We start from the raw sequence: 25491 nt of genomic DNA on the forward strand, positions 1-25491 counted from the left end.
TCCCGCACGGCCGCAAAACTCTGACTTAATTACTACCCTATTACAAAATATTTAAATAAACCCAATTACAGTAGCAAGAAAAAATTTCTAGACAATAATTACAAGACTATAAGATAGATGTTATAGCCTGTGAATATGTGCCACATAGACATGGAGGGGTAAATGTAATAGCCTGTGATTCTGGCTGATGTGTCAAAGGAGCAACCATTTAAAAGGCAAATCTCAGACCTGATCGCAGCAACAAAATTTTCCTCTAATGGGCAAAACCATTTGCACTGCAGGTGGGGTAGATATAACATGTGCAGAGAAAGTTAAGATTTTGGTGGGTTATTTTGTTTCTGTGCATGGTAAATACTGGCTGCTTTATTTTTACACTGCAATTTAGATTTCAATTTGAACACACCACACCCAAATCTAACTCTCTCTGCACATGTTATATCCAGGGCCGGTTCTACACATTGTGGCGCCCAGTGCGAAAGTTTCCACTGGCGCCCGCCCCCTGCAGCTAAACATGGGCGTGGCTTCATAGGGGAGGGTCGTGGCCACAATTATGCTCCCAGTAGTTGTGCCCCCAGATCTGCCCCAAGTAGTTGTGTCCCCCAGTTGATTTGCCCCAGTAGATTTGCCCCCTGTAGCAGTGACCTCAGTATGTGCCCCTTGTAGTTGTGCCACCTGTAGTTGTGCCCCCCTGTAGATTTGCCCCAGTAGCTGTGCCCCCCAGTTAATTAGTTAATTTGCCCCCTGTAGCAGTGCCCCTAGTAACATAGTATCTGAGGTTGAAAAAGGACAATTGTCCATCGAGTTCAACCTATTTGTGGTCTCCTATGCATGATGATTTGACTAAAATTTCTGACTGATGCTGCTGTCAGCCGTTGCATTTTATCCCTATTTATAGTAACTATAATGCATGACTATGCACCATACCCCTGGATATCCTTATCCATTAGGAATTTATCTAACCCATTCTTAAAGGTGTTGACAGATTCCGCCATTACAACTCCCTCGGGCAGGGAATTCCAAACACGTATTGTCCTTACCGTGAAAAAGCCTTTACGCATAGTAACATAGTAGTTGTGCCCCCTGTAACTGTGCCCCTTGTAGCAGTGTCCCCTGTAGTAGTGCTTCCTGTAGCTGTGCCCCCAGTTGGTTTTCCCCCAGTAGCTGTTCCCCCTGTAGCACTGCCCCAGTATGTGCCCCCTGTAGTTGTGCCCCCTGTAGATGTGCCCCTTGTAGCTGTGCCCCCAGTAGTACTACCCGTTGTAGATGTGCCCCCAGTAGTTCTGCCCCTTGTAGCTGTGCCCCCATTAGTACTGCCCCTTGTAGCTGTGCCCCCATTACTACTGCCCCTTGTAGCTGTGCCCCCATTACTACTGCCCCTTGTAGCTGTACCCCCATTACTACTGCCCCTTGTAGCTGTGCCCCCTGTATGTGCCCCTTGTTGTAGCGCTGCGTTGAAACACTAAAAGAAAAATCAAAATACTTACCTGCCTCGCTCCTGCTTCCGCTGGACCGCTGCTGCCGTTGTCTCTGGGCGCCGGCTCCTCTCTATGGGAGAGACGTCATGACGTCTCTCCCATAGCAGCGCCGCACTGACACTAGGGGTCAATTTTGACCTCTAGCGTCAGTCAGTGACGCAGGCTGCAGTGGGCGCACACGGCGCTCGCTGCAGCTGGGGAGCGGGAAGGGAGAGAGGCTTAGTAGCGGCTCTTGTCACGGCGGCGCCCTCAGGGTAGCGGCGCCCCGGGCAAAAAGCCTGCTTGCCCATGGCAAGAGCCGCTACTGGTTATATCTGCCCCACCTGCAGTGCACATGGTTTTGACCATTAGAGGAAACTTTTGTTGCTGCGATCAGGTTTGAATTAGGCCCATCTTCCAGAACTTGCCGATGCCTGCAATTCACAGGCTCATACATTTCATTTAAACCATGGACAGCACAGTGGTGCAATGGATAGATCCGCTGCCTCACAGCACTGGGGTCATAGGTTTGCTTCCAAACAAGACCCTCCCAACTGGGCACACCAGCATCCTCCCACAATCAAAAAACATACTGTAGTGTAGGTTAGTTGTCTCCTGACAAAAAAATTACATCTATGTGCTAGGGAATACAGATTGTGCTCAACTGGGGCACGGGCTGATGTGAATGAATAAATATTCCCTGTAAAGAGCCGTGTAATATGCATGTGCTCTATATACTGACATACATAATAAAGAAACTGTAATTGACCCTATATAGTATGAGATGCAGCTAAGAGAATAATGCATAATGGATAATGACTAGAAAACACCATCTGTGTACAAATACCAGAGACGGTTAGAAGGTGTTCAATGTGCACTCAGCTGACGACTGCCCATCATTTCAAAGTTTGCTATGGGAAATTTTTGACCCTAGAATTAACTATATTGACAAACTGAACAGAACATCTCCTATTATTCTGTATATTATTAAATTCTCATTATCAACTCCTAATTGCTGAGCTTTATAAAGATTTTATGGGGATATGTACTAAGCGGTGATAAAAGTGGAGAAGTGAGCCAGTGGAGAAGTTACCCATGGAAACCAATCAGTATTCACGTAACATTTAGAATTTGCATACTATAAACATATACAGAGCAGCTGATTGGTTGACATGGGCAACTTCTCCATTGGCTCACTTCTCCACTTTTATCACTGCTTAGTACATCAATAGCAGATCAATATACTCACAGTCCAGGGAGCCGGTCCGCGCTGCTTCTGCTGGGCGCTGGATCCTGTGTACTGCGGTGACCCACCGGTGCTGTAAAGTCAGTGGTGCAAGCAGAAAAAATGTCTTAATGGGTGTGGCCAAATGCCACATGGGGCGTGGCCAATGAAAATGGGGGCGTGATACACATATGGGGGGATGGGGGGAGGGGCAGATACACATATGACCCCAATAGTGCCAGATTCACGTTGCCCCACAGTGCCAGATACACATTGCTTCACAGTGCCAGATACACATTGCCCCACAATGCCAGATACACATTTCTTCACAGTGCCAGATACACATTGCCCCAAGTGCCAGATATACATTGCCCCAGAGTGCCAGATACACATTGCTTCACAGTGCCAGATACACATTGTCCCACAGTGCCAGATATACATTGCTTCACAGTGTCAGATATACATTGCCCCACAGTGCCAGATATACATTGCTTCACTGTGCCAGATACACAAATGCCCCCAGAGTGCTAGATACACATTGCTTCACAGTGCCAGATACACATTGCCTCACAGTGCCAGATACACATTGCCCCACAGTGCCAGATACACAAATGCCCCCAATGTGTCAGATATACATTGCCCCCCAGTGCTAGATACAGAAATGCACCCACAGTGCCAGATATGCCCCCAGTGCCATATACAGAAATGCCCCCAGTGCCAGATACACATGTCCCCCAGTGCCAGATACACATGTCCCCCCAGTGCCAGATACACATGTCCCCCCAGTGCCAGATACACATGTCCCCCCAGTGCCAGATACACATGTCCCCCCAGTGCCAGATATGCCCTCAGTGTCAGATACACATGTCCCCCCATTGCCAGATATGCTCCCAGTGCCAGATATCCCCCAGTGCCAGATATGCCCTCAGTGTCAGATATGCCCCAGTGCCAGATACACATATTCCCGCAGTGCCACATATGCCCCCAGTGCCAGATACACATGTCCCCGCAGTGCCACATGTCCCCAGTGCCAGATACACATGTCCCCCCTTTGCCAGATATGCCCCCATTGCCAGGTATACATGCCCCCATTGCCAGATATACATGCCCCCAGTGCCAGGTATGCCCCCCTGCTCACCGCTGCTGTCTTGTGTGTGAGGGGAGGAGAGCGCAGCCTGCGCCTCTCCTTCTCCTCAGTGTCCTGCGGGTGTCGGGTGCGGGTGTGTCTGTTCAATTCAGCGCCGATCCGTGAGCCAATCAAAGCTTGCGGTCCGGCAGCCTTGGCTGCCGGTCAGCGAGCTCTGATTGGCTCACGGGAGGCGCTGAATTAAACGAAGACAATGAGGGGCGGGAGAGGCACAGGCTGCGCTCTCCTCCCCTCACAACAGTGGCGGTGCGGCGGTGAGCAGTAGGGGGAGGGAGGGACGGGGAGCGGCGAGGTGCGGCGGCCCGTCGGTGTGGGTACGGCGTACCCACAGCTAAATTCTTAAGGGTACGCCATACCCACCCATACCCGCACACTTGCACCACTGTGTAAAGTGCGCTGCAGCTTTGTAGCGTCACTCTGCTGCACCGGGGGTCACATTGCAGCATATCGGGAACCCAGCGCCCAGCAGAGCTTACCGGAGCAACGGACACCGGGTCCCTAGACAGGTGAGAATGTTTTTTTTTTTTTTTAATTATTTTCTTTTTACACTGTGATCAGCTTGTGCAGTAGCTGAATACCCAGAGCTGTCAGCTAACACTCAGGCTCAGAGCCGGATTATGGCAGGGGCGACAGGGGCAGCAGTCCCGGCGCCCCAACAAATTAAGGGCTCCCACACACCGCAGTTTGAATTGCAGAAGTTTCTCTTCGGCGGCTCAGCAGTTCAGTAACAGCAGCCGCCGAGGTACTCCTGCGCAGTGAAAGTGGGAGCAGACAGAGCCATTAGTGCACTGCCGCCAGCGGGTTCGGAAGTTGGGTGCCTCATAGCTGCCATGTACCTTTACCTTGAGCAATAAGGCTGCCTGCTCTGCCCTGGAGTCTCCTCCGTCCCTGCCGCAAGCAGCGCCAGCATGGTCCCCAGCTGTGGCGTTCATGCCTGCCAACTGGCCAGAGTAATAGGGAAAGGAGTGCGGCAGGGTCTGGAGGAGGCCGGGGGAAGTGGGGGTGCAGTGGAGGGGACTGGGGTGCTGCAGATGGTTGGTTTGGGGGCCCCCACAACCTAAATTGCCCCAGGCCCCCACCAGCCTTAATCCTGCTGTGTCAGGCTGTATGGAATTGGTCAGAGACTGGTCAGCTGACACTAGGCAAGAAGGCGTCATCCATGCTGCAGGGCTGGCAGGAGCATCGCACACAGAGGACCCAGCCCCAGTGGCTGTGACTACTGTGGCCATGCAAAGAGAATGCCCCAAGACTGCAAGAAAACACCAGAACATCACAAGCAGCCTGAGGAAACAGGGACTGACCTTAGCAGCATCCCCAGGAGCCATATCACTCTCCCCCCGCCCAAGGCTTAGTAAATAGACCCCCTTACTCATACCCTCCAACATGGCTGTGCCGAAAATCGGTACAAATTTGGGAAGGGGTGTGGCCATGGGCAAAGGGGGCATGGTCCCACAGCGTTTCCATCGGAAACAATAGGATTGGGAGATGTCGAATTCCAGTACAAACCCTTTGTGGCTGGTACAGACCCTTGAAAATGGTACTGTACCGGCCAAAAAGGTACAATTGGAGGGTATGTCTTACTACCTTATGCTAATGAGGGTTTCCATAGGGCTTATATGAGGATCTGTGCTGCTTCAAGTGGAAGCTGCTCCACCATGCAAACGACAAAATTGTGCACCACCAAAAGAGGCATGGTGTCATCAGAATGGGCGTGCACTTGAAGGATAGGGCATGTGGGCATTCAGCCTGACCCCTATTTCATCCCTCCGGGGGTCCCGGAGATTCTGGGCTGCCCATGGAGACTGCCTGTCTGCAGTGATGGCTCCTACACTGTGACAGTAGCCGAGTGCTGCACATCGTGTTGCAGTGCAGCACCCGGCTCTGTGTGAGACACCTGGGCGTGGCCCAAACCCCAAGCACCAACTTAGTGACACCACTGTGTGGCCCACATCTACAGCATCAACTGTAATCATTAATACAGTGCTTGCACCAGCCCCATGCTTGCTGCAAGAGATCGAGCTGAAGCAGGCTTTCAGTGTCCATACACATGACTCAAAATAGGCTAAAACTTTAGCTACACACCAACGCCACTCACACAAGTCAGAACATTTCCATGCGATCGCATTGTCTCTGGCTAGTTCAAACCTCATAACATCCTTATCATGGAAAGACAGATCAGTCAAAGATCTGTCCGAATCAGAACAGGACGGACATAAATCTGAGCATGAGCTGTATGATAAATCTGTGCACAGAGATCCGTCACACTCAGAGTGAGCCCAACACTTCCACTGTGTCACCACAGCAGTTGTCAATATATATCCCTCTACCACCAGGGCGCAACTAGGGAGAGGGGCCTAAGGGGGCAAGCGCCCCGGGTGCAGGATTTGAGGGGGTGCCAAGGAGTTACAGAGAAGCAGGGTTTATTTTTTTTAACTGGCAGTGAGACAGCAAACGGCTCCCTGGGCAGTGTCTCAGACCCACCTGTGCCCACAGCTGGCTCCGATGCTGTGCGGGTGAGCTCCAGTACCTGGGATCTCTTCTATGCTGGCTTCTGTCTTAATCTCTCTTCTTTGCCATGCAGTGCTACGACTAGCGTGCGGTGCACTGTGCAAGCTATAAAAGCGACCTGTTGGTGCTGTGTTTTTCAGCAGACTATGATCCCGGCTGCCTGTCCAGCACCAACCGATAACAAGCTGACGGCTACACACCGTTGAGAGTACACACTGCCCCAGGCTTTTGCTTGTTAACAGGTGCAGTCACAGATGTTACAGAAATCAAAGGCTCACTTTGCTAGCTATCCAATTGAGAGTAGAAAGTAAAGGCCAGTACTCACTGGCAGATCTGGGGAGAGATGTGTGCTGAGCGAACTGCTCAGCACACATCTTTCCCCCCGCTCAGCACAGCGCGATGTATGCTGAGCGTGCAGGGGGAGACAGTGGGGCCGCTCATTTCAGCGACCTGCATGCAGGCCAATGTAGCACCAGCGATAGTGATGCGCGGGGATGCGCATCGCTATCGCTGTGGGGGGTACACACGGAGTGATCGCTGTTTAAAATCTAAGCAATCTAGTCAGATTGCTTAGATTTTAAGCAGCGATCGCTCCGTGAGTACCCCCCTTAAGAGCCTGGACAACCTCCAAATCTCAGCAAGTATCTCTACAGCAGCTTTGTGGGGAGTTTAAAGATAGACTTTATTATCGCACTGTGCTTCCAGTTAGCAGTATTAACCTCCGCTTTGCCTCCTAGATGGTGGGATTTGGTGTAGCTTATAGGGGGATGAGGTGTAGTGATGTAGTGTAGCATATAGGGTATGTAGTGTAGTATTGTATTGCAGTATATAGGGCAGGGGTGGGCAATTATTTCAGCTGAGGGGCCACTTGCCACTTTCCTGTCAGTATTTGAGGGCCGCACCCAAAATAGCAGCTCCCCCCCCCCCTATGTGCTAAAAATATAGGGAGGTGGCTTTGTGTGGAAGGGGCGTGGCCAAAAAATAATACAGATTCATATTAGGCTGCACAATAGACTCCATTATTCAAATTACACCACACAGTAGCGCCACTTACACACATTACACCAGGTAGAGCCCCTTTTACACATATTACGCCAGACACCGCCCTTGTAGGGTTAGGGTTAGGCTGCAGGGGGGAGGAGGGCTAGGTTTAGGCAGCGTGGGGGGGTTAGGTTTAGGGAACCATGGGGGATGGTTAGGGTTAGGCACCAAGGGAGGTGGTTAGGGTTAGGTTGCGGGGAGGGAGGGTTAGGGGGTTGGGGAGGGGGGAGAACACCTCTTACTCACCCTTGTCAGTTTTGAGATATCAGGATCCCGGCGTCTGTATTTTGACCACTGGGGTCCCAAGCAGCGGTGAATCATACTGATCCAACACATACACAGAGCTACAGATACATAGTTACACAGACACATATACAGAGCTACAGACACATATACAGAGCTACAGACACACATACTAGGGAGGCCAATCCCGGGCCGTTTTTTCAATCCCGGGATTCGGGATTGAAAAACGCTCAATCTCGGGATTCCCGGGATCCCGGGATTGCAGTAGGGAGCAGGGAGAGTGGGAGTGGAGGGCAATGGAAAAGAGTGTAGGGAGCACGGAGGCTGTAGGGAGCAGCGCTGGAGGGTGGGTGTAGTGTAGGGACTAGGGAGCAGCGCTGGAAGGTGGGTGTAGTGTAGGGACTAGGGAGCAGCGCTGGAGGGTGTAGGAAGCGGAGCGGGAGGGAGGCTGAAGTGAGCACCACAGTGAGGGAGGGTTGGTGTCAGTAAAACTACACTTACTATTAGACGGGCGGCAGGCAGCAGCCATGGACAAGACGCGCTGAGCGCGCTGGAGGCCTTTCAAATTGTAGTGCTGGCTGTCAGCCAGTCAGAACGGGCAGTCCGGCAGCCAATCAGGAGCCGCTGCGGCAGCTTCCCTGATTGGCCGCCGGTCCACCAGCTGTGATTGGCTGGCGGCCGGCGCTACATTTGAAATGCCGCCGCGGTCTGTTTACATGGCTGCCGCCCGCCTAATGGTAGGTTACTTACACCAACCCTCCCTCGCTGCTGCATTGCACATGCGCAATGCAATCCCGTGAATCCTGGGATTGGAGGCTCCAATCCCGGGATTCAAATCCCGGCATTTTTGGGCCTAAATCCCGGGATCCCGCCGATCCCGATCCCGGGATTGGCCTCCCTAACACATACAGAGCTACAGACACATATAGAGTTACACAGAGACATATGTAACACCCACAAACCCATAACACATAACATTTACGGTGCCGAAAACTTAAACTAAATTGTGGGGTGCTGATGTGAATCAGGTTCGGGTGATCAGAGCGGCAGACCTGCTTTACCTCTCAGACACAATGACAACACACACATATACAGGATCTAACTCCATTTTATTATCCTAACAAAATTAACAAGTGGCAAGTAAACAGGTAACAGGTGCCCCGTTGAAGCAGGCTGGTTATGGGCTCTATACCACAGTCTCAGGTAACCAGTGTTAGCAATACAAGTGGCAGAAAAGGCAGGTAACTGGTGCACCATAGAAGCAGGCTGGTTATGGCTTCTAAACAACAGTCTCAGGTAACCAGCGTTAGCAATACAGGTGGCAGAAATGCAGGTAACTGGTGCACACTTGAAGCAGGCTGGTTATGGCTTCTAAATAACAGTCTCAGGTAACCAGCGTCAGTAATACAGGTGGCAGATAAACAGGTAACTGGTGCACAATTGAAGCAGGCTGGTTCTTGCCTCTAAACAACAGTCTCAGGTAACCAGCGTTAGCGATACCGGTGGCAGGTAAACAGGTAACTGGCGCACAATTGAAACAGGCTGGTTATGGCTTCTAAATAACAGTCCCAGGTAACCAGTGTCAGCAATACAGGTGGCAGATACACAGGTAACTGGCGCACAATTGAAGCAGGCTGGTTATGGCTTCTAAATAACAGTCTCAGGTAACCAGCGTCAGCAATACAGGTGGCAGATAAACAGGTAACTGGCGCTCAATTGAAGCAGGCTGGTTATGGCTTCTAAATAACAGTCTCAGGTAACCAGCGTTAGCAATACAGGTGGCAGGAAGCAGAGGACCTGTGCACAATTGAAGCAGGCTGGTTATGGCTTCTAAATAACAGTCTCAGGTAACCAGCGTCAGTAATACAGGTGGCAGATAAACAGGTAACTGGCGCACAATTGAAGCAGGCTGGTTATGGCTTCTAAATAACAGTCTCAGGTAACCAGCGTCAGCAATACAGGTGGCAGATAAACAGGTAATTGGCGCTCAATTGAAGCAGGCTGTTTATGGCTTCTAAATAACAGTCTCAGGTAACCAGCGTTAGCAATACAGGTAGCAGGTAAGCAGGAACTTGTGCACGATTAAAGCAGGCTGGTTATGGCTACTAAACAACAGTCTCAGGTAACCAGCGTTAGCAATACAGGTAGCAGGTAAGCAGGAACTTGTGCACACTTAAAGCAGGCTGGTTATGGCTTCTAAACAACAGTCTCAGGTAACCAGCGTTGGCAACACAAGTGATGGGTAAGCAGGAGACACGTGCACAGCTGAAGCAGGCTGGTTCTGGCTTCTGTTCTACAGTCTCAGGTAACCAGCGTTAGCAATACAGGTAGCAGGTAAGCAGGAACTTGTGCACAATTAAAGCAGGCTGGTTATGGCTTCTAAACAACAGTCTCAGGTAACCAGCGTTAGCGATACCGGTGGCAGGTAAACAGGTAACTAGCGCACAATTGAAGCAGGCTGGTTATGGCTTCTAAATAACAGTCTCAGATAACCAGCGTTAGTAATACAGGTGGCAGAAAGCAGGGGACCTGTGTACAACTGAAGCAGGCTGGTTATGGCTTCTAAATAACAGTTACCAGCATCTCTCAATTGCAGATAAGCACATTCACATTGACTATTAAACTGCTGGGCGGAGCTTGCATGAAAGAACTATAAATACCAGCATAACTCAATTACAGATAAGCACATTCACATTGACTATTAAACTGCTGGGCGGAGCTTGCATGAAAGAACTATAGATACCAGCATAACTCAATTACAGATAAGCACATTGACATTGACTATTAAACTGCTGGGCGGAGCTTGCATGAAAGAACTATAAATACCAGCATAACTCAATTACAGATAAGCACATTAACTCTAGATACGGGCACCATTAGCTCTAAGGGTGCCTACCCCCTGTTTGTACATAATTGCAGGGGCACAGTTACTGTAGGGTGTCCTTCCCCAAAATTAACTTAGCTTATGGGGCACTATGAAGGAGAGCCTACCCCTTATTAAATAATATGTCCCCCAATGCAGAGTTCATGCAGCGGAAGGGGTTAAATACAGGACACAGGGGATCTTAGGGGTGTCTACACCCTTTACTAATACTATGTCCCCTCTTTGCAGAGCTTTTGCAGCGGAAGGGGATATCTTCATGGGCAGAGTTTCTGGCAGCGGAAGGGTTACTGGGGCACCAGGGTCTCACCACCAGATGCGGCGCTTCTGCCACCTCCGATCCTCTGCATCTTCAGCGCTGCTGTCTGGAGTCTCCCTCCTCAGGCTCCGGTCTGGTCTTCTCCTCTTCAGCTGCCCTCTCTCCTCTTGTGCAGCAGACTCCGGTCCGCGCCGTCATCTCTACGCTGGGGTCTTCTCGGGTCCTCGCCGTACTCCAGCCGCCAGGGGTCCTCGCCGTACTCCAGCCGCCAGGGGTCCTCGCCGGGGGTCTTCTTTGCAGGGTCGTCCTCCGCGATGCCTGCGCGCCCTTCACCGCCGGGTCCCGCATCTTCTCTGCAGCAGCCTGGGAATTCCTCCTGGGGATCTTCCTCCACCCGCTCCTCTTCGGTAGCGATCCGCGCCGGGCATCTCCAGTCGTCCCCGCGATCCTCTTCACCGGCAGGCAGCGGCGTGGACGGCTTATCCTCACCAGGGGTCCTCACTTCCGACCAGGTCTCCAGCTCTGCTCCTCGGTTCACTGCGGTCACCGGATCTTCCCCTTCGCTTCTCACAGCGCAGACGGACACACGACCCGACAGGCGGCTCCACTCTCCAGGCTGGTCATAGCTCCGGGTCCTGGCGATGGCTCGGCTGGGCAGCAGTCAGGCTTCAGCGGGGGACTCCGCACTTCAGGCTCCCGGCAGTTACATGCCGACAACTCCTCCAGGTAATCTTCCCATTCCAGGGCTCTCCTTCTCCTGTTCTGTGAGGCTTCTTTTAAAGGGTCCTGGTGCTCCTCCACCTCCCCTCTCCTCTATGATGACTGGCTCCCGGGGCCCCAGCAACAGACCACCCCTGGTCACTCTGCCCTACAACCCAGGGGACCCAATCAGCTGGGGACATGTTTCCCAGACTTTTTATGTTGCTGGGTTAGAGGTGACAGGACCAGAGAATTGGCGGCAAAATCCCTGTCCCAATCTGACAGGGTCACATAAAGTTCAGACCTGTCATACTATAGGGCTGCATAGGGACAGTATGGAGACTTTCAATATATAAAAAAACAGGGGGTCCCTATTTATAAAAAAAAAAAAAAACTCTTCAGGGTATTACATTCTTCCCCCCTAAAATTATACGTGTCCTCACGTATACATCTTAACACTATACATCGGTTAACATGAGCCTTGAACTGGGTACAGCTCTTTTGGCAAACAAGTCATTGTGTCTGGAGCACAGGCCCGCCTGATATTCTCTGATCCTGTTCGTGACGCCAAAGAGATATGTAACACCCACAAACCCATAACACATAACATTTACGGTGCCGAAAACTTAAACTAAATTGTGGGGTGCTGATGTGAATCAGGTTCGGGTGATCAGAGCGGCAGACCTGCTTTACCTCTCAGACACAATGACAACACACACATATACAGGATCTAACTCCATTTTATTATACTAACAAAATTAACAAGTGGCAGGTAAACAGGTAACAGGTGCCCCGTTGAAGCAGGCTGGTTATGGGCTCTATACCACAGTCTCAGGTAACCAGTGTTAGCAATACAAGTGGCAGAAAAGGCAGGTAACTGGTGCACCATAGAAGCAGGCTGGTTATGGCTTCTAAACAACAGTCTCAGGTAACCAGCGTTAGCAATACAGGTGGCAGAAAAGCAGGTAACTGGTGCACACTTGAAGCAGGCTGGTTATGGCTTCTAAATAACAGTCTCAGGTAGCCAGCATCAGTAATACAGGTGGCAGATAAACAGGTAACTGGTGCACAATTGAAGCAGGCTGGTTCTGGCCTCTAAACAACAGTCTCAGGTAACCAGCGTTAGCGATACCGGTGGCAGGTAAACAGGTAACTGGTGCACAATTGAAACAGGCTGGTTATGGCTTCTAAATAACAGTCCCAGGTAACCAGCGTCAGCAATACAGGTGGCAGATACACAGGTAACTGGCGCACAATTGAAGCAGGCTGGTTATGGCTTCTAAATAGCAGTCTCAGGTAACCAGCGTCAGCAATACAGGTGGCAGATAAACAGGTAACTGGCGCTCAATTGAAGCAGGCTGGTTATGGCTTCTAAATAACAGTCTCAGGTAACCAGCGTTAGCAATACAGGTGGCAGGAAGCAGAGGACCTGTGCACAATTGAAGCAGGCTGGTTATGGCTTCTAAATAACAGTCTCAGGTAACCAGCGTCAGTAATACAGGTGGCAGATAAACAGGTAACTGGCGCACAATTGAAGCAGGCTGGTTATGGCTTCTAAATAACAGTCTCAGGTAACCAGCGTCAGCAATACAGGTGGCAGATAAACAGGTAACTGGCGCTCAATTGAAGCAGGCTGTTTATGGCTTCTAAATAACAGTCTCAGGTAACCAGCGTTAGCAATACAGGTAGCAGGTAAGCAGGAACTTGTGCACAATTAAAGCAGGCTGGTTATGGCTACTAAACAACAGTCTCAGGTAACCAGCGTTAGCAGTACAGGTAGCAGGTAAGCAGGAACTTATGCACACTTAAAGCAGGCTGGTTATGGCTTCTACACAACAGTCTCAGGTAACCAGCGTTGGCAACACAAGTGATGGGTAAGCAGGAGACACGTGCACAGCTGAAGCAGGCTGGTTCTGGCTTCTATTCTACAGTCTCAGGTAACCAGCGTTAGCAATACAGGTAGCAGGTAAGCAGGAACTTGTGCACAATTAAAGCAGGCTGGTTATGGCTTCTAAACAACAGTCTCAGGTAACCAGCGTTGGCAACACAAGTGATGGGTAAACAGGAGACACGTGCACAGCTGAAGCAGGCTGGTTCTGGCTTTTATTCTACAGTCTCAGGTAACCAGCGTTAGCAATACAGGTAGCAGGTAAGCAGGAACTTATGCACACTTAAAGCAGGCTGGTTATGGCTTCTAAACAACAGTCTCAGGTAAGCAGCGTTGGCAACACAAGTGATGGGTAAGCAGGAGACACGTGCACAGCTGAAGCAGGCTGGTTCTGGCTTCTGTTCTACAGTCTCAGGTAACCAGCGTTAGCAATACAGGTAGCAGGTAAGCAGGAACTTGTGCACAATTAAAGCAGGCTTGTTATGGCTTCTAAACAACAGTCTCAGGTAACCAGCGTTAGCGATACCGGTGGCAGGTAAACAGGTAACTAGCGCACAATTGAAGCAGGCTGGTTATGGCTTCTAAATAACAGTCTCAGATAACCAGCGTTAGTAATACAGGTGGCAGAAAGCAGGGGACCTGTGTACAACTGAAGCAGGCTGGTTATGGCTTCTAAATAACAGTTACCAGCATCTCTCAATTGCAGATAAGCACATTCACATTGACTATTAAACTGCTGGGCGGAGCTTGCATGAAAGAACTATAGATACCAGCATAACTCAATTGCTGATAAGCACATTCACATTGACTATTAAACTGCTGGGCGGAGCTTGCATGAAAGAACTATAAATACCAGCATAACTCAATTACAGATAAGCACATTCACATTGACTATTAAACTGCTGGGCGGAGCTTGCATGAAAGAACTATAAATACCAGCATAACTCAATTACAGATAAGCACATTCACATTGACTATTAAACTGCTGGGCGGAGCTTGCATGAAAGAACTATAGATACCAGCATAACTCAATTGCAAGATAAGCACATTCACATTGACTATTAAACTGCTGGGCGGAGCTTGCATGAAAGAACTATAAATACCAGCATAACTCAATTACAGATAAGCACATTCACATTGCCTATTAAACTGCTGGGCGGAGCTTGCATGAAAGAACTATAGATACCAGCATAACTCAATTGCTGATAAGCACATTCACATTGACTATTAAACTGCTGGGCGGAGCTTGCATGAAAGAACTATAGATACCAGCATAACTCAATTGCAAGATAAGCACATTCACATTGACTATTAAACTGCTGGGCGGAGCTTGCATGAAAGAACTATAGATATCAGCATAACTCAATTACAGATAAGCACATTCACATTGACTATTAAACTGCTGGGCGGAGCTTGCATGAAAGAACTATAAATACCAGCATAACTCAATTACAGATAAGCACATTAACTCTAGATACGGGCACCATTAGCTCTAAGGGTGCCTACCCCCTGTTTGTACATAATTGCAGGGGCACAGTTACTGTAGGGTGTCCTTCCCCAAAATTAACTTAGCTTATGGGGCACTATGAAGGAGAGCCTACCCCTTATTAAATAATATGTCCCCCAATGCAGAGTTCATGCAGCGGAAGGGGTTAAATACAGGACACAGGGGATCTTAGGGGTGTCTACACCCTTTACTAATACTATGTCCCCTCTTTGCAGAGCTTTTGCAGCGGAAGGGGATATCTTCATGGGCAGAGTTTCTGGCAGCGGAAGGGTTACTGGGGCACCAGGGTCTCACCACCAGATGCGGCGCTTCTGCCACCTCCGATCCTCTGCATCTTCAGCGCTGCTGTCTGGAGTCTCCCTCCTCAGGCTCCGGTCCGCTCTTCTCCTCTTCAGCTGCCCTCTCTCCTCTTGTGCAGCAGACTCCGTACCCGCGCCGTCATCTCTACGCTGGGGTCTTCTCGGGTCCTCGCCGTACTCCAGCCACCAGGGGTCCTCGCCGTACTCCAGCTGCCAGGGGTCCTCGCCGGGGGTCTTCTTTGCAGGGTCGTCCTCCGCGATGCCTGCGCGCCCTTCACCGCTGGGTCCCGCATCTTCTCTGCAGCAGCCTGGGAATTCCTCCTGGGGATCTTCCTCCACCCGCTCCTCTTCGGTAGCGATCCGCGCCGGGCATCTCCAGTCGTCCCCGCGATCCTCTTCACCGGCAGGCAGCGGCGTGGACGGCTTATCCTCACCAGGGGTCCTCACTTCCGACCAGGTCTCCAGCTCTGCTCCTCGGTTCACTGCGGTCACCGGATCTTCCCCTTTGCTTCTCACAGCGCAGACGGACACACGACCCGACAGGCGGCTCCACTCTCCAGGCTGGTCATAGCTCCTGGTCCTGGCGACGGCTCGGCTGGGCAGCAGTCAGGCTTCAGCAGGGGACTCCGCACTTCAGGCTCCCGGCAGTTACATGCTGACAACTCCTCCAGGTAATCTTCCCATTCCAGGGCTCTCCTTCTCCTGTTCTGTGAGGCTTCTTTTAAAGGGTCCTGGTGCTCCTCCACCTCCCCTCTCCTCTATGATGACTGGCTCCCGGGGCCCCAGCAACAGACCACCCCCTGGTCACTCTGCCCTACAACCCAGGGGACCCAATCAGCTGGGGACATGTTTCCCAGACTTTTTATGTTGCTGGGTAAGAGGTGACAGGACCAGAGAATTGGCGGCAAAATCCCTGTCCCAATCTGACAGGGTCACATAAAGTTCAGACCTGTCAGACTATAGGGCTGCATAGGGACAGTATGGAGACTTTCAATATATAAAAAAAAACAGGGGGTCCCTATTTATAAAAAAAAAAAAAAACTCTTCAGGGTATTACACATATACAGACATAAACACAGAGTTACAGGCACATTATCATATACAGTTACACAGACATAATATCATTTATGGTCCCTCATACCTTAAAGAATGTCACTGCATGAAAACTTTGACTGCTTTGGCAGGTCCATCATTCTACCTGCCATGCATGATAAAGTGCAGGAGCATCAGGGCTGTGCTCCGTGCTGGGTAGCCCCGCCCCCTGCTGGGACACTACTTCCTCCTTCCTTCTGAAAATCAGGGATGGCCCATTGAAGGATGGGGGCCCAGGACACATGCCCCAAGAGACCCCTGCTACTGAGAGCCCACCATTCTCCGCACAGCAAAGCAAGCACTGCAGTCCTTCCCCCTGTCTCAGAGGCGTAGCTTGGCCTGGCTGGCTGGGAGGGTAAGTGAGAGTAGCAGGGGAAGGAGGAGCTGCGCTGACAGGGAGCAGGGGGGAAAGATCACATAGTGCCGGCTGCGGCTAATAGTGCCGGCTGCGGCTAATAGAGCCGCGCTGCTGCAGGCATCAGCTCGCAGCCGCTGCCGGTGACCTGGGCTGGAAGCTGGCCGGGACAATGACAAGCAGGTGGCTGGCAGTGGGCCGGGCAGGATCGGTTCGCGGGCTGGGACATATTTTGCCCAGGGGCATGTAATGTACTGATGTGGTGTAGAATATAAGGGGATGTAGTGTAGTGATGTAGTGTAGCATATAGGGTATGTAATGCAGTGTATAGGGGTATGTAGTGTAGTGATGTAGTTCAGGTTGTAGGGGATGTAGTATAGTGATGTAGTGCAGTGGACAGGGGAAAGTAGTGCAGTGATGAAGTGTTAGGTTATAGGGGGTAATTCTGAGTTGATCGCAGCAGGATATTTTTTTTAGCAGTTGGGCAAAACCATGTGCACTGCTGGGGAGGCAGATATAACATGTGTAGAGAGAGTTAGATTTGGGTGTGGTGTGTTCAATCTGCAATCTAAATTGCAGTGTAAAAATAAAGCAGCCAGTATTTACCCTGCACAGAAACAAAATAACCCACCCAAATCTAACTCTCTCTGCACATGTTATATCTGCCTCCCCTGCAGTGCACATGGTTTTGCCCAACTGCTAAAAAATTTCCTGCTGCGATCAACTTGGAATTACCACCATAGTGCAGTGATATTGGCCCTCATTCCGAGTTGTTCGCTCGCTAGCTGCTTTTAGCAGCATTGCACACGCTAAGCCGCCGCCCTCTGGGAGTGTATCTTAGCTTAGCAGAATTGCGAACGAAAGATTCGCAGAATTGCGATTAGAAATTTCTTAGCAGTTTCTGAGTAGCTCCAGACTTACTCAGCCATTGCGATCAGTTCAGTCAGTTTCGTTCCTGGTTTGACGTCACAAACACACCCAGCGTTCGCCCAGACACTCCCCCGTTTCTTCAGACACTCCCGCGTTTTTCCCAGAAACGTCAGCGTTTTTTCTCTGACGTCCTAAGTGGATGCTGGGGACTCCGTCAGGACCATGGGGAATAGCGGCTCCGCAGGAGACAGGGCACAAAAGTAAAAGCTTTAGGATCAGGTGGTGTGCACTGGCTCCTCCCCCTATGACCCTCCTCCAAGCCTCAGTTAGGTTTTTGTGCCCGGCCGAGATGGGTGCAATCTAGGTGGCTCTCCTAAAGAGCTGCTTAGAGTAAAAGTTTTATTAGGTTTTTTATTTTCAGTGAGTCCTGCTGGCAACAGGCTCACTGCAACGAGGGACTTAGGGGAGAAGAAGTGAACTCACCTGCGTGCAGGATGGATTGGCTTCTTAGGCTACTGGACACTAGCTCCAGAGGGACGATCACAGGTACAGCCTGGATGGGTCACCGGAGCCGCGCCGCCGACCCCCTTGCAGATGCTGAAGAGAGAAGAGGTCCAGAAATCGGCGGCTGAAGACTTCTCAGTCTTCATGAGGTAGCGCACAGCACTGCAGCTGTGCGCCATTGCTCTCAGCACACTTCACACCAACGGTCACTGAGGGTGCAGGGCGCTGGGGGGGGCGCCCTGGGCAGCAATGAAAGTACCTATACTGGCTAAAAATACATCACATATAGCCTCTGGGGCTATATGGATGTATTTAACCCCTGCCAGGTTGTCAGAAAAACGGGAGAAGAAGCCCGCCGAAAAGGGGGCGGGGCCTATTCTCCTCAGCACACAGCGCCATTTTCCCTCACAGAACTGCTGGTGGGAAGGCTCCCAGGCTCTCCCCTGCACTGCACTACAGAAACAGGGTTAAAACAGAGAGGGGGGGGGGCACTTATTTGGCGATATGCTTATATATTAAGATGCTATAAGGGAAAACACTTATATAAAGGTTGTCCCTGTATAATTATAGCGTTTTGGTGTGTGCTGGCAAACTCTCCCTCTGTCTCCCCAAAGGGCTAGTGGGGTCCTGTCCTCTATCAGAGCATTCCCTGTGTGTGTGCTGTGTGTCGGTACGTGTGTGTCGACATGTATGAGGACGATGTTGGTGAGGAGGCGGAGCAATTGCCTGTAATGGTGATGTCACTCTCTAGGGAGTCGACACCGGAATGGATGGCGTATTTAGGGAATTACGTGATAATGTCAACACGCTGCAAGGTCGGTTGACGACATGAGACGGCCGGCAAACAAATTAGTACCTGTCCAGACGTCTCAAACACCGTCAGGGGCTTTAAAACGCCCATTTACCTCAGTCGGTCGACACAGACACAGACACGGACACTGACTCCAGTGTCGACGGTGAAGAAACAAACGTATTTTCCTTTAGGGCCACACGTTACATGTTAAGGGCAATGAAGGAGGTGTTACATATTTCTGATACTACAAGTACCACAAAAAAGGGTATTATGTGGGGTGTGAAAAAACTACCTGTAGTTTTTCCTGAATCAGATAAATTAAATTAAGTGTGTGATGATGCGTGGGTTTCCCCCGATAGAAAATTATTGGCGGTATACCCTTTCCCGCCAGAAGTTAGGGCGCGTTGGGAAACACCCCTTAGGGTGGATAAGACGCTCACACGCTTATCAAGTGGCGTTACCGTCTCCAGATACGGCCGCCCTCAAGGAGCCAACTGATAGGAGGCTGGAAAATATCCTAAAAAGTATATACACACATACTGGTGTTATACTGCGACCAGCGATCGCCTCAGCCTGGATGTGCAGCGCTGGGGTGGCTTGGTCGGATTCCCTGACTGAAAATATTGATACCCTTGACAGGGACAGTATTTTATTGACTATAGAGCATTTAAAGGATGCATTTCTATATATGCGAGATGCACAGAGGGATATTTGCACTCTGGCATCAAGAGTAAGTGCGATGTCCATATCTGCCAGAAGATGTTTATGGACACGACAGTGGTCAGGTGATGCAGATTCCAAACGGCACATGGAAGTATTGCCGTATAAAGGGGAGGAGTTATTTGGGGTCGGTCCACCGGACCTGGTGGCCACGGCAACAGCTGGAAAATCCACCTTTTTTACCCCAAGTCACATCTCAGCAGAAAAAGACACCGTCTTTTCAGCCTCAGTCCTTTCGTCCCCACAAGGGCAAGCGGGCAAAAGGCCAGTCATATCTGCCCAGGGATAGAGGAAAGGGAAGAAGACTGCAGCAGGCAGCCCATTCCCAGGAACAGAAGCCCTCCACCGCTTCTGCCAAGTCCTCAGCATGACGCTGGGGCCGTACAAGCGGACTCAGGTGCGGTGGGGGGTCGTCTCAAGAGTTTCAGCACGCAGTGGCCTCACTCGCAAGTGGACCCCTGGATCCTACAAGTAGTATCCCAGGGGTACAGATTGGAAATTCGAGACGTCTCCCCCTCGCAGGTTCCTGAAGTCTGCTTTACCAACGTCTCCCTCCGACAGGGAGGCAGTATTGGAAACAATTCACAAGCTGTATTCCCAGCAGGTGATAATCAAAGTACCCCTCCTACAACAAGGAAAGGGGTATTATTCCACACTATATTGTGGTACTGAAGCCAGACGGCTCGGTGAGACCTATTCTAAATCTGAAATATTTGAACACTTACATACAAAGGTTCAAATCAAGATGGAGTCACTCAGAGCAGTGATAGCGAACCAGGAAGAAGGGGACTATATGGTGTCCCTGGACATCAGGGATGCTTACCTCCATGTCCCAATTTGCCCTTCTCACCAAGGGTACCTCAGGTTCGTGGTACAGAACTGTCACTATCAGTTTCAGACGCTGCCGTTTGGATTGTCCACGGCACCCCGGGTCTTTACCAAGGTAATGGCCGAAATGATGATTCTTCTTCAAAGAAAATGGACGATCTCCTGATAAGGGCAAGGTCCAGAGAACAGTTGGAGGTCGGAGTAGCACTATCTCAAGTAGTTCTACGACAGCACGGGTGGATTCTAAATATTCCAAAATCGCAGCTGTTTCCGACGACACGTCTGCTGTTCCTAGGGATGATTCTGGACACAGTCCAGAAAAGGGTGTTTCTCCCGGAGAAGAAAGCCAGGGAGTTATCCGAGCTAGTCAGGAACCTCCTAAAACCAGGAAAAGTGTCAGTGCATCATTGCACAAGGGTCCTGGGAAAAATGGTGGCTTCTTACGAAGCGATTCCATTCGGCAGATTTCACGCAAGAACTTTTCAGTGGGATCTGCTGGAAAAATGGTCTGGATCGCATCTTCAGATGCATCAGCGGATAACCCTGTCTCCAAGGACAAGCGTGTTTCTTCTGCGGTGGCTGCAGAGTGCTCATCTACTAAAGGGCCGCAGATTCGGCATTCAGGACTGGGTCCTGGTAACCACGGATGCCAGCCTGAGAGGCTGGGGAGCAGTCACACAGGGAAAAAATTTCCAGGGAGTGTGATCAAGTCTGGAGACTTCTCTCCACATAAATATACTGGAGCTAAGGACAATTTACAATGCTCTAAGCTTAGCAAGACCTCTGCTTCAAGGTCAGCCGGTATTGATCCAGTGGGACAACATCACGGCAGTCGCCCACGTAAACAGACAGGGCGGCACAAGAAGCAGGAGGGCAATGGCAGAAACTGCAAGGATTCTTCGCTGGGCGGAAAATCATGTGATAGCACTGTCAGCAGTGTTCATTCCGGGAGTGGACAACTGGGAAGCAGACTTCCTCAGCAGGCACGACCTCCACCCGGGAGAGTGGGGACTTCATCGGGAAGTCTTCCACATGATTGTGAACCGTTGGGAAAGACCAAAGGTGGACATGATGGCGTCCCGCCTGAACAAAAAACTGGACAGGTATTGCGCCAGGTCAAGAGACCCTCAGCCAATAGCTGTGGACGTTCTGGTAACACCGTGGGTGTACCAGTCGGTGTATGTGTTCCCTCCTCTGCTTCTCATACCCAAGGTACTGAGAATTATAAGACGTAGAGGAGTAAGAACTATACTCGTGGCTCCGGATTGGCCAAGAAGGACTTGGTACCCGGAACTTCAAGAAATGCTCACAGAGGACTCATGGCCTCTGCCGCTAAGAAGGGACTTGCTTCAGCAAGTACCATGTCTGTTCCAAGACTTACCGCGGCTGCGTTTGACGGCATGGCGGTGGAACGCCGGATCCTAAGGGAAAAAGGCATTCCGGAAGAGGTCATTCCTACCCTGGTCAAAGCCAGGAAGGAGGTGACCGCACAACATTATCACCACATGTGGCGAAAATATGTTGCGTGGTGTGAGGCCAGGAAGGCCCCACGAAGAAATTTCAACTCGGTCGATTCCTGCATTTTCTGCAAACAGGAGTGTCTATGGGCCTCAAATTGGGGTCCATTAAGGTTCAAATTTCGGCCCTGTCAATTTTCTTCCAGAAAGAATTGGCTTCAGTTCCTGAAGTCCAGAAGTTTGTCAAGGGAGTACTGCATATACAACCCCCTTTTGTGCCTCCAGTGGCACTGTGGGATCTCAACGTAGTTCTGGGATTCCTCAAATCACATTGGTTTAAACTGCTCAAATCTGTGGATTTGAAATATCTCACATGAAAAGTGACCATGCTGTTGGCCCTGGCCTCGGCCAGGCGAGTGTCAGAATTGGCGGCTTTGTCTCACAAAGCCCATATCTGATTGTCCATTCGGACAGGGCAGAGCTGCGGACTCGTCCCCAGTTTCTCCCTAAGGTGGTGTCAGCGTTTCACCTGCACCAGCTTATTGTGGTACCTGCGGCTACTAGGGACTTGGAGGACTCCAGGTTGCTAGATGTTGTCAGGGCCCTGAAAATATAGGTTTCCAGGATGGCTGGAGTCAGGAAAACTGACTTGCTGTTATCCTGTAGGCACCCAAAAAACTGGGTGCTCTTGCTTCTAAGCAGACGATTGCTAGTTGGATGTGTAGTACAATTCAGCTTGCACATTCTGTGGCAGGCCTGCCACAGCCAAAATATGTAAATGCCCATTCCACAAGGAAGGTGGGCTCATCTTGGGCGGCTGCCCGAGGGGTCTCGGCTTTACAACTTTGCCGAGCTGCTACTTGGTCAGGGGCACACCCTGGCTGAGGAGGACCTGGAGTTCTCTCATTCGGTGCTGCAGTCATCCGCACTCTCCCGCCCGTTTGGGAGCTTTGGTATAATCTAGAGATGAGCGGGTTCGGTTTCTCTGAATCCGAACCCGCCCGAACTTCATGTTTTTTTACACGGGTCCGAGCGACTCGGATCTTCCCGCCTTGCTCGGTTAACCCGAGCGCGCCCGAACGTCATCATCACGCTGTCGGATTCTCGCGAGGCTCGGATTCTATCGCGAGACTCGGATTCTATATAAGGAGCCGCGCGTCGCGGCCATTTTCACACGTGCATTGAGATTGATAGGGAGAGGACGTGGCTGGCGTCCTCTCCGTTTAGAAATTAAAATAGATAGGAGAGTGAGAGTGAGACACTTCATTTACTTACTGGAGCTTAGGAGGAGTTATACTAGTGACTGATGACCAGTGACCTGACCACCAGTGCAGTTTTATAATTTATTATTATTTAATAATCCGTTCTGTTCTTGTTCTCTGCCTGAAAAAAACGATACACAGTGACTCAGTCACACACACATACCATATCTGTGCTCAGCCCAGTGTGCTGCATCATCTATGTATAATATCTGACTGTGCTCACACAGCTTAATTGTGGGGGAGACTGGGGAGCAGTTATAGGTTATAGCAGGAGCCAGGAGTACATATTAAACAGTGCACACTTTTGCTGCCAGAGTGCCACTGCCAGTGTGACTGACCACTGACCACTGTGACCAGTGACCTGACCACACTGACCACCAGTATAGTATATTGTGATTGTCTGCCTGAAAAAGTACACTCGTCGTGTGACTTGTGTGGTGTTTTTTTATTCTATAAAAATTAAAAAACTCATTCTGCTGACAGACAGTGTCCAGCAGGTCCGTCATTATATAATATATACCTGTCCGGCTGCAGTAGTGATATATATATATTTTTTATATCATTATTTATCATCCAGTCTATACTAGCAGCAGACACAGTACGGTAGTTCACGGCTGTAGCTACCTCTGTGTCGGCACTCGGCAGTCCATCCATAATTGTATACCACCTACCCGTGGTTTTTTTTTTCTTTCTTCTTTATACATACTACATCTCATTATCATCCAGTCTATATTAGCAGCAGACACAGTACAGTACGGTAGTCCACGGCTGTAGCTACCTCTGTGTCGGCACTCGGCAGTCCATCCATAATTGTATACCACCTACCCGTGGTTTTTTTTTTCTTTCTTCTTTATACATACTACATCTCATTATCATCCAGTCTATATTAGCAGCAGACACAGTACGGTAGTCCACGGCTGTAGCTACCTCTGTGTCGGCACTCGGCAGTCCATCCATAATTGTATACCACCTACCCGTGGTTTTTTTTTTCTTTCTTCTTTATACATTACATACTACATCTCATTATCATCCAGTCTATATTAGCAGCAGACACAGTACGGTAGTCCATGGCTGTAGCTACCTCTGTGTCGGCACTCGGCAGTCCATCCATAATTGTATACCACCTACCCGTGGTTTTTTTTTCTTTCTTCTTTATACATACTACATCTCATTATCATCCAGTCTATATTAGCAGCAGACACAGTACAGTACGGTAGTCCACGGCTGTAGCTACCTCTGTGTCGGCACTCGGCAGTCCATCCATAATTGTATACCACCTACCCGTGGTTTTTTTTTTCTTTCTTCTTTATACATACTACATCTCATTATCATCCAGTCTATATTAGCAGCAGACACAGTACAGTACGGTAGTCCACGGCTGTAGCTACCTCTGTGTCGGCACTCGGCAGTCCATCCATAATTGTATACCACCTACCCGTGTTTTTTTTTTCCTTTCTTCTTTATACATACTACATCTCATTATCATCCAGTCTATATTAGCAGCAGACACAGTACGGTAGTCCACGGCTGTAGCTACCTCTGTGTCGGCACTCGGCAGTCCATCCATAATTGTATACCATCTACCCGTGGTTTTTTTTTTCTTTCTTCTTTATACATACTACATCTCATTATCATCCAGTCTATATTAGCAGCAGACACAGTACAGTACGGTAGTCCACGGCTGTAGCTACCTCTGTGTCGGCACTCGGCAGTCCATCCATAATTGTATACCACCTACCCGTGGTTTTTTTTTCTTTCTTCTTTATACATACTACATCTCATTATCATCCAGTCTATATTAGCAGCAGACACAGTACAGTACGGTAGTCCACGGCTGTAGCTACCTCTGTGTCTGCACTCGGCAGTCCATCCATAATTGTATACTAGTATCCATCCATCCATCTCCATTGTTTACCTGAGGTGCCTTTTAGTTGTGCCTATTAAAATATGGAGAACAAAAATGTTGAGGTTCAAAAATTAGGGAAAGATCAAGATCCACTTCCACCTCGTGCTGAAGCTGCTGCCACTAGTCATGGCCGAGACGATGAAATGCCAGCAACGTCGTCTGCCAAGGCCGATGCCCAATGGCATAGTACAGAGCATGTCAAATCCAAAACACCAAATATCAGTAAAAAAAGGACTCCAAAACCTAAAATAAAATTGTCGGAGGAGAAGCGTAAACTTGCCAATATGCCATTTACCACACGGAGTGGCAAGGAACGGCTGAGGCCCTGGCCTATGTTCATGGCTAGTGGTTCAGCTTCACATGAGGATGGAAGCACTCAGCCTCTCGCTAGAAAAATAAAAAGACTCAAGCTGGCAAAAGCAGTAGCACCGCAAAGAACTGTGCGTTCTTCGAAATCCCAAATCCACAAGGAGAGTCCAATTGTGTCGGTTGCGATGCCTGACCTTCCCAAAACTGGACGTGAAGAGCATGCGCCTTCCACCATTTGCACGCC

The 25491-nt window shown here is 50.0% G+C and overlaps 1 long non-coding RNA gene across 1 annotated transcript in view; it reads right to left on the minus strand.

Annotated features, from left to right (window-relative positions):
• The window catches only part of LOC134943446 (uncharacterized), a 76419-nt gene that overhangs the window by 12735 nt on the left and 38193 nt on the right, over window positions 1–25491 (minus strand). Inside the window, exon 2 of the long non-coding RNA XR_010181539.1 lies at window positions 2704–2773. This is a non-coding gene — a long non-coding RNA (uncharacterized LOC134943446). The remainder of the gene's footprint in view (window positions 1–2703; window positions 2774–25491) is intronic.

The sequence above is a fragment of the Pseudophryne corroboree genome, chromosome 7 (genome assembly GCF_028390025.1).
Source record: "Pseudophryne corroboree isolate aPseCor3 chromosome 7, aPseCor3.hap2, whole genome shotgun sequence".
NCBI classification, from domain to species: Eukaryota; Metazoa; Chordata; class Amphibia; order Anura; family Myobatrachidae; genus Pseudophryne; species Pseudophryne corroboree.